Here is a 9,351-nt window from a genome sequence, read left to right on the forward strand (position 1 = left end):
AGCTTTTTATTACACCAATCACAACAGTGCATTTTCATACAGTGTACAATTATCCCACAACATAGAGCCTTTAAGAATTAAAGTCTGTGTATGTTTCTCTTTACTGACTAATGGGAGTCATCACTGACTGTCTAATTAGTGTTTGCAATCAGTCCTGACCGGAGGTGCATTTTCTTATACTCCATTCTACACTCTTTCTGTAAACCTAATAATTCTTGCTGGCATTTGTAACTTTATTCTCTGAGCCTCCCCATCCTCACCACCTGGGTACATATTTGCACACTTCAACTATAAAAGGCAGAAGTGCAGAAAGAGTAGTCTGTGATATCTCAGTTCCTGCTGCCTTCTCCCCGTGCCTTCAACAACTTGGAGTTACTATATTTCGAGGAGTGGTTTTGAAATATAAAGGCTTTTATGTTTTCTTTCTGGAGTTTACCTACCATTAAAATAATGGAAATGTCTTCATGTGAAGAAATTACATTAAATTCCCCATTTTCTGACAGGAATTTCTGACAGCCACACCAGTTTTCTTGGATTAAATTTGTTGAATTTCTTCTCAATATTAATTATGATATACATCTGTCTCCAGCAACTCTATGGCTTCTTCTGACTCTGTCCTCTTTCTCCCAGCCTACAACTTAGCTTTTCCCACCTACTTCTGTTCTGCCCTTGCCATAGGCTCAAAGCAGTCCTTTATTCCTTAATGTTAATCACAGCATACAGAGGGAAATCGCACATCACCCTACCTAGGGAATGGTCTCACCTATAGTGAGCAAGTATTTTCACCTCAATTAATGCAATTAAAAAATCCTCCAAAGGCCCGTGTCCTAGGTAGTACTAGAGTCTGTGAAGCCGATAATTAGCATTAACTACCACAGTTTAAGCAATGGGTCAGTTTATATGTGGGTGTATATTGTTACCACATGTATTAGTAGACTTAGTCATTGTGTCTTACTTTATTTACTTTAATTTTTTTTTAGTTCCTAAAGCTTTCTTTTCTTTTCCTTTTTTCCCCTTCAATGTGGACCACACTTCCTGTGCTTTTTTCTCCAACAATTCTGTTTTAACTTTTTAATTCATTTATTTATTACTTCTTTGAGATTTTGTATGTTTTGATCATATTCATCTTTCCCCAGTTTTTCTCAGATCCACTCCCACTTCCATACCCCCCCACATCCAACTGTGTGTCCTTTTCTACCCCATCAATACCAGCTCATGCTACCCAAACATTCTTGGATATGTTCAACTTCTCAGGGCCTGTTTTCCTCCTAGGGAAAACTGTCTTTCTTTCTTACAGCATCACAGTTGCCCAAAACGGCAGAGCCATTGTTCGATTTTATGCCCGGTACTGGGATTTTGTCTGGCTTGGGCATCTAAAGTTCTTGTGCATGCTGTCCTAACCACTGTGAGTTCATATACGCATCTGCCCTGCTGTGTCCTTGTTTATAACCAGCCACCACCTCTGGCTCTTACATTTATTTCTTCCCCCTCTTCCACAGAGATCTCTGACCTTTGGGAGAAAAAGATGTATACGCACTCTCTTTAGGGCTGGTCATTCTGCAGTCTCTTGCTCTCTGGACCCTGACCGGTTGTGGGTGTCTCGGTCTGTCACCATCTCACACACGGTAGATACTTCTGGGATGAGGATCAAGAGTCACATTCATCTGAAAAAAAGGGAGATAGGAGGGGCACAGGAGGGCTCTGATTAAATTTTGTTAGATTATCTGAAGTTATTAAAAGTTTGTCTTTAGAAGACTCTAGATGTTGATTGGCTTCAGATAACATGGGATGACAATAGTCTTTGTGTGCTAGCTAACCAGTCTGTGACTGTTTGTATAACCACTAATTATTAACTTTGATTAATCTTATTATATTGTGGTACAGTATTCTTCAGTCAATTGAGGCATTTCCTAAACAAATATGCACAGAGATATCTGTTTGACTGCTGGAGACATCTTTTGGTTATTTCCATATGCAAAAGGAAGCTTCTTGGGTTACTTAGATAATATTTCTTTTTTTTACAAACTTGGATGAGTTTCATTATATGATGGCCTTTGATTATCAATATAGGGGTCCTTTGTATACAGATTAGAAAGATTAGAAGTTTTGATAGTGTAACTGTGTGGTTAAGTTCTTTTTTCTAACCTGAAATAAGGAAGGGAGCGAGGGAGGGAGAGATGGGGAGGAGAGAGACAGAGAGAGAGAGAGAGAGAGAGAGAGAGAGAGGGGGGGAAGGAGAAAGAAAGAAAGAAAGAAAGAAAGAAAGAAAGAAAGAAAGAAAGAAAGAAAGAAAGAAAGAAAAAAAGTCTCTTAGCTTTTTTCCTTGACTCATTTCAGACTGTATGCACTATGCACAGGTTCTGGTATCTTAGTTCAGGGCATTCTGCGGGTCAGTTCCTTCTGTGAGATTAGATGGGATTATGTTACTAGAGATGATGGAAGAGAATGGAGTTTCCAGTGAAGGTTGCATGCTAGCTAAGCTTCATGTGTCAGGTACTCGTCCGTTGTTGATGGAAGACACCACAAGTCTGGCAACTTACAGAGACAAGAGTTTATTTGGAGTTTTTATGTGGATTGAGTATGACAGAACTCAGAGTGTTCAAGAGTTTTTATCTGATTATTTTGCATATATTAAGGTATATGGGATAAGTTCACAGAGACTTAATGTTTTCTGCTTTGGCCATAACAGGAGCCTAAAGACAATCACACACACACACACATACATACATGCACGCACACATATGCTCGAACACACATACACACATACACACATACACATGAACGCACATACATACACATGCTTGCACATACACAAATTCATTTTACTGCAGTGATCACCAAAGGCTACAAGGGGATCAAGGTTGCCTACATATGTCGAAGGATATCAAGTTCTCTTACTGCAAATAAATGGCAAGTTGACATCTTTCCCCTTTATTTGGGACAATAGGTCTTCACGAAGACACATAATTTCCTTCCTGAATATTCATTCCTCAGGCTTTGATAGTGATTCCTTTGCTTCTAATCTTCCTTTCCATGGGGTTTTTGATTTTCAGTAATAAGGACACTACCACATGTGTTCTCACATTTTGGATGTGGGCGAAGGTATTTGCCACAGCAGCTGTGTGGAGTCCCCCCACCTTGCCCTTTGCTCCTCTTTAACTGGCTTCTCATCTGTGCACTTGCAGTGTTCTTTATAATGAACAAGTGAGCATAAGAGAGCCTGGCCTCGGGTTCTGGGAGGAGTCTTTTGCAGCTAGCAAACATGTGTGTGTGGAGGGGGGATGGGGGGTATCCTAGAAACCCGTGATCTAAGGTAGTGTGTAGGAGCACAGGCCACAACCACAGATCTGGATTAGTGTTGGAAATGGTGGCCCCTTGGTCGATTTGGCCCCTCAGCCTGTGGCATCTGACACACACACACACGCTCAGTGTGACAGTCTTTCCACTCACTTGTCACGGGTAGTTTGAGAGTATGGAGGATCAGATTTCCCCAGGAGGTGTGAGGAAATAGTAGAAATATTTACTCAACTGGATAAAAATACTGTCCTCAAACTTTAAGGCTGTGTAAGGGAGCTTATGGAAGAAGCTGATTTTGGAGCCATGTCACATGGTGTGAGTTTTGTCGTCTTTGTGCACTGTTAGTGTGACAAAGAAAAGTGTGAGGAACCCGTGTTCTGAGGAGAACATCCTGAAGATTTAGAAATTTGATTTCCAGCTGCTTTTTGTCATCGATGTCACTGTGATAAATCCAGAAGGACGGCACATTGTGGGGGCTAGGCTTGTTCTGGTTTATAGTTTCGAGAAGGGGAGAATTAAGATTATGGTGGTCTGGTTTCATGATTTCTGAGCTTATGGTGAGACAGATATCATAGTGAATGGGTGTGGGGCACAAAGCAGCTCGCTTCAGCCTCTGTCACTCCTTCCCTTTCAGTGTAGCAAGGAAAAGGAAAAGACTCTGAACAGAGCACAGAGACTGAAATCTTGGTGAGAAATCAGGGACTATAACCAGGAGAAGCTCACGGGCGAATCAGGGGCCGGAAACACATAAGGGGGCGGTGCTGACGCACAGGACTCAGTGCACCTGGGCTGGAGAACCACAAGGATGGATGAGAGTGACGCAGGAGTGGAGGCAGCAGGGTCGATGGTTCCGACGTCATTGGTGTGGCGGGACAACAGGCAGTGAGAAGTTCCCAGCCAGGTGCCTGCCAAGCTTTACACTTACATGGATTGAGTATGGCAAAATTTAGAGTGTCCAAGAGTTTTTATCCAATTATATTAAATTATATGGGATAAGTTCACAGAGACTTAATGTTTTCTGCTCTGGCCATAACAGGAGCCTAAAGACAATCACACACACACACACACACACACACACACACACAAACACACGAGTGCACGCATGCACACATATGTTCATGTACACATATACACATGCACACACACACATTCATTTTATTGCAGTGATCATGAAAGGCTACAAGGAGATCAAAGTTGCCTACTTATTTCAAAGAATATCAAGTTCTCTTACTGCAAATAAAACACGTTGACATCTTTCCCCTTTATTCAGAGCAAGAGGTTTTCACAAAGACACACGGTTTTCTTCCTGAATATTCATTCCTCGGGCTTTGTTAGTGATTCCTTTGTTTCTAATCTTCCTTTGCATGGGGTTTTTGTTTTTCAGGGGTAAGATATTTATGAGCCTGCTTATAAAATTATTAATCTAGAAACTTTATGTATATGCTTCTCTTTTATGTTTTTATGAGACAGGGTCATAGTGTAGTCCAGGCTGGACTCCAACTCACTACAGAGTTGATACTAGTTTAGAACTTATAGCAATCCTCCTGCCTCAGCCTCCCAAGTGTTGAGAATCACAGATATGAACCACCATGTCTGGCTCCTTATTCATTTACTTTTGTGTTTGTATATATGCCTATATGTGTAGGTGTGTGTGCGCATGTGCGTGTGTGTTTGGATATGGAGGCCAAGGACAACACCAGGTGTTGTTTCTCACGCACCACCTACTCACTTTTGTGTCTAGTTTGTCTGTATAGTGTGATAATGGGGCATCTGATCACCTACATGAACTGCAGTAACGTTTGGCTCTAATGGATCTCACTAGTAGGGTCTTCTCCTCCTCTCCAGGGGAGGGGCTATGTCTTCCACAGCTTCACATTTCTGCCTCCTTTTTGAATCCATACTCTCTGGAGGCTTGTTTTCCTGGTATTTATTGGTTTTGTGATGGTTAGTCTTACAATGGAACAGATTCTAAGAGGGCCTCTGGTCTTGCCTGTGGGCCTTATCTCAATAATGTTAATTAAGGTGGGAAGACCTGCCCAAGGAGGGTGGTGCTGTTTCCTGGTTCAGGCCTGGAGAGGGAGAACATCCAGGCCCCATGGGTTTGACTTTATTTGGAGGTGGACTCCTTGCAAATGAGCCAGGTAAGATGAGGCCATGAAGGTGGATCCTCATTCACTTCCAACGCTGTCCTTAAGAAGTGGGGGAATTGGACATTGAGGCAGACGTAGAAGAACCAAAAATGACAGGGAGGCCCAGAGAGATTGTTACTTAGTGATTGAACAATTCCTAGGCTCCAAGAAGCTAGAAAGAAAGACGGCAGCTCTCAGGCAGAAGTAAATCCACCAGGACCTTGATATGAAATTTCTAGGGACTGGAGCTGTGTGTCCATTTCTGTTAACCCACCTGATGTGTAACAGCAGTCTTTCTTACAGAAACCCTAGGAAATGCAGGGTTCTCTAATTATCATATTAGCCATTTGAGTTAAACCCAGCAGGAGTCCTCGTCAGAAAGGTCCAGACCTAGTAAATCAATCATTCGTCTATCACCTGGAGTAAAGGCCAGACACGTCCGAATTTGAATCCCCAATGTCAAAAGCTCTCCTCAGTTTTAGCAGAGAGACCTGTCTTCCACACATATGGGCAATGGCTGACAGGGAGCGGACAACCAGGGCTTGCCGTTCCTCCTTCCAACTTTTCTGACATGTGACTTCAACATGGACCAGTTTTTCCAACGGACGTCGGGAAACTGAGCAGGACCTCCACTGCCACAAACAATCTTGACCTTGCTGTTTATAATTTCCCCATATTTTGTATGAAACTCACTCAAGAATTTTACCTTGTGCCTACTTAACAACAGAAGAATATACTGTGTTTAATGTTGCTCTGCCCAGATAGGTTCCCTTTTCAACATAATTTCATGGAAGATTATATTAGATCTGGGGTTGATGTCTCCCAACCAGCTCTGCTTCGTATATATTGCAAGCCTTAACTTTGGAGCCCAGTGCTGTTGAAGGCAGTTGCAGTGGACCCGCTGGTTTCCTTAGGCTGTCTTCCATGGTGTGGAGGGCCGGACCACATTCTCCATTGCTTCTAGGAACAAAGGTAGAGATTGACCTCTGTGACCCCAAGGTGTGGCGGCACACGCCTTTAATCCCAGCGCACGTGCTTTGTAACTCTCTACCGCTGCGTCCCTGCCTACTCCCGAGGTTTCACCTGGGACTGGGAGCAGTCAGCCAATCCGGGAATGACACGTCCAGGGCAGGGTCTGTTTCCTTTATAAGGGATGGGTTCCATCTTATCTGGGTCCCCACGGCCGTGTTGGCTTATGCTCTGCTCCCAAGAGACATAAAGCTTTTCTGCAGAAGGATCCTATGTGTACCGCGTGGTTCTTGCTGGCGAGACGGTAGCGCGGGACATCTGGTGCCGAAGCCCTCGGGACGCCGAGGAATCTTGACCACCGCACCGACGGGGATCTCTTGGATTCACTTTGGATTCAGGAAGGATTCAGAACTGCAGGGTCTGCATATCAGAGAGGTAATGTCTGTTCCTGGATTTTTCGGTTTTGAGCTCGACTTGTCTCCGCATTGGGAAGGTTTCATACAGGCCTTGATGCTTATCTTAGCAATTCTCTTATTTTCCATCAAAAATTGCTTAAAAGATGAATCTTGCCAAGCGGTTGTTGCAAGGGCGGAGGAAATTCAGGACAGAATATCAGAAACTGAATGCAGTGGGAGGTTAGACGCGCGCGTGAGAGAAAAAATTAAGGAAAAAGGACCCTCCAGGAATTCTAAGGAAGTAGAAATGGGGGAGAATATTGGCCCACAAGGCCAAAAGTCTTCTGCAGGAGAAGAGGAAGGAGAAATGGATACAGAGGAGGAAGTAGAATTAGCCAACGGCAGGGCCATGAGGTTATCCCAAACGGTCCATCCGCCTCATTATAGGCTACACCTTCCCTCAATTGCCCCTTCGGCGCCTCCTTATGAGGAAAGCCTTGGGCCAAAGACCTTTTCATTTATCCCTGATAAGGTCAAGAGAAAGCTACACTTGGCTTTCCCCGTTTATGAAGGGGAAAACGGGCGATTACATGCACCTGTGGAGTACAATCAAATCAAAGAGTTAGCAGAGTCAGTCAGAAAGTATGGAGTGACTGCTAATTTTACCTTAGCCCAGTTGGATAGATTGGCCTTGTCTGCCATGACTCCAGCGGACTGGGAAACAGTTGCAAAAGCATCGCTCATCAGCATGGGTCAATATTTGGAATGGAAAGCACTGTGGCACGAGGCAGCCCAGGAACAGGCCAGAGCTAACGCTCAGGCCTTAATTCCAGAACAACAGCAATGGACATTTGACCTCCTGACTGGGCGAGGGCACTATGCCGCTGCCCAGACAAACTACCCTTACGGCGCCTACCGCCAGATAGCCGATACAGCTGTAAGTGTGCTTTCTAATGAATGGAAAGGCCCGGATCCCATCTTATTGAGATCCAGGGGAGCTGTTTGTGTTTTCCCACAGGATCAAGAAAGCCCATTCTGGCTGCCAGAGCGATTGACCCGAACAGTGAAGAGTGATCCACAACACACGGATTCGCCTGAGGACCTGGCTGCTGTTCCTCCTGCCATTTTGCGGATGGATGACAGAGCACCGATGGAGGACACTCTCAGCATTCCTGAAGTTGTTACCAGTCAACCATAGGATGGCTGTGTCTCCCCGATTTTTTACAACCAATAAGATTTTGGGCCCCCTCCCTACTGTCCTAGAGATGATTTATAAGCTTGGCCGTAGGACTTCAGTCCTGGGCCGTGTCTCTCATTCCCCTACTTCAAAGAATGGGTGGGGGTGGAAATGTTTTGGAACAGTCCTATGCTATGGATTAGTGTTTTTCCTATGGATGGTCTGCTGACTCAAATCCTAAAATTGTAGGGACAAAGTGGTTATTGCACAAGCGCTGGCTGCCCTGGAACAGGGGGCCTCTACTGATGTGTGGTTATTTAAAGCAGTAGGGTTTAAGCCAACCAGCTCCTGCACCCCTAGGACTGTGGTCCATTGCACAGGGTGGAGTGCTTGGCTTAGCTAGCCCTGAAGGTTGTCGAGCTGAAGAGCATCGCACAGAGAATGGCCCTCTCTGAGAGATAAGTCGTTCTGCTTAAGGGTTTTCTGCTGTATATTCCCTTTCCCAGAAAAATGGCAGAGGGCAGGCCGGATAGGTTCCAGGTGTCATGAGCCTAGGGACAGATTCCGTGTAAGCCCATTTTTATGTTTTCATTTTGGGAAGTGCGACCTCTATCTTTACCTTCCTAGGGAGTTGCCTTTCTGCAAAGAAGTAAAAAAAGGGGGATATGTGGAGGGCCGGACCACATTCTCCATTGCTTCTAGGAACAAAGGTAGAGATTGACCTCTGTGACCCCAAGGTGTGGCGGCACACGCCTTTAATCCCAGCGCACGTGCTTTGTAACTCTCTACCGCTGCGTCCCTGCCTACTCCCGAGGTTTCACCTGGGACTGGGAGCAGTCAGCCAATCCGGGAATGACACGTCCAGGGCAGGGTCTGTTTCCTTTATAAGGGATGGGTTCCATCTTATCTGGGTCCCCACGGCCGTGTTGGCTTATGCTCTGCTCCCAAGAGACATAAAGCTTTTCTGCAGAAGGATCCTATGTGTACCGCGTGGTTCTTGCTGGCGAGACGGTAGCGCGGGACACCATGGGATCGGATGACAGAGAAGGAGGGAAGGGCAGAGGTGTCGGTGTTAGGGGCTTGGAGGAAATGAGAAGATTTAAAATAAGAAAACTAAAGGAAGAAAGGCAGCCAGGCTTGGTGGTGCGTATGTGTAAGGGTGGTGGCAGTCGGGGATTGCTGTAAGTGCAAGACCAGCCTGAATACAGAGTAACTTCAAGATTCAAACCAAACCTGAGTTGCTTTGAGAGACACTGTCTGAGAAAGGAAGTGGGGCTCAGAATTAGTGACAGTGTAATTCTAGAGAGCCCCGTGCAGGTTTCCGTCATCCACACTGGGTGTGACAGCTATCAGAGACCACGCTCAACCCATTCTCTTTCCAGCG

The 9,351-nt window shown here is 45.0% G+C and overlaps 1 long non-coding RNA gene across 1 annotated transcript; it reads left to right on the forward strand.

Annotated features, from left to right (window-relative positions):
* The first annotated feature begins 6,361 nt into the window (after positions 1-6,361).
* Positions 6,362-8,942, forward strand: LOC148122900 (uncharacterized). The gene is made up of 2 exons (XR_015735656.1): positions 6,362-6,830; positions 7,809-8,942. It is a non-coding gene; the product is annotated as an uncharacterized LOC148122900 (long non-coding RNA).
* The last annotated feature ends 409 nt before the right edge of the window (positions 8,943-9,351 follow it).

Source organism: Myodes glareolus, chromosome 2 (genome assembly GCF_982192425.1).
Source record: "Myodes glareolus chromosome 2, mMyoGla1.1, whole genome shotgun sequence".
Lineage (NCBI taxonomy): Eukaryota > Metazoa > Chordata > Mammalia > Rodentia > Cricetidae > Myodes > Myodes glareolus.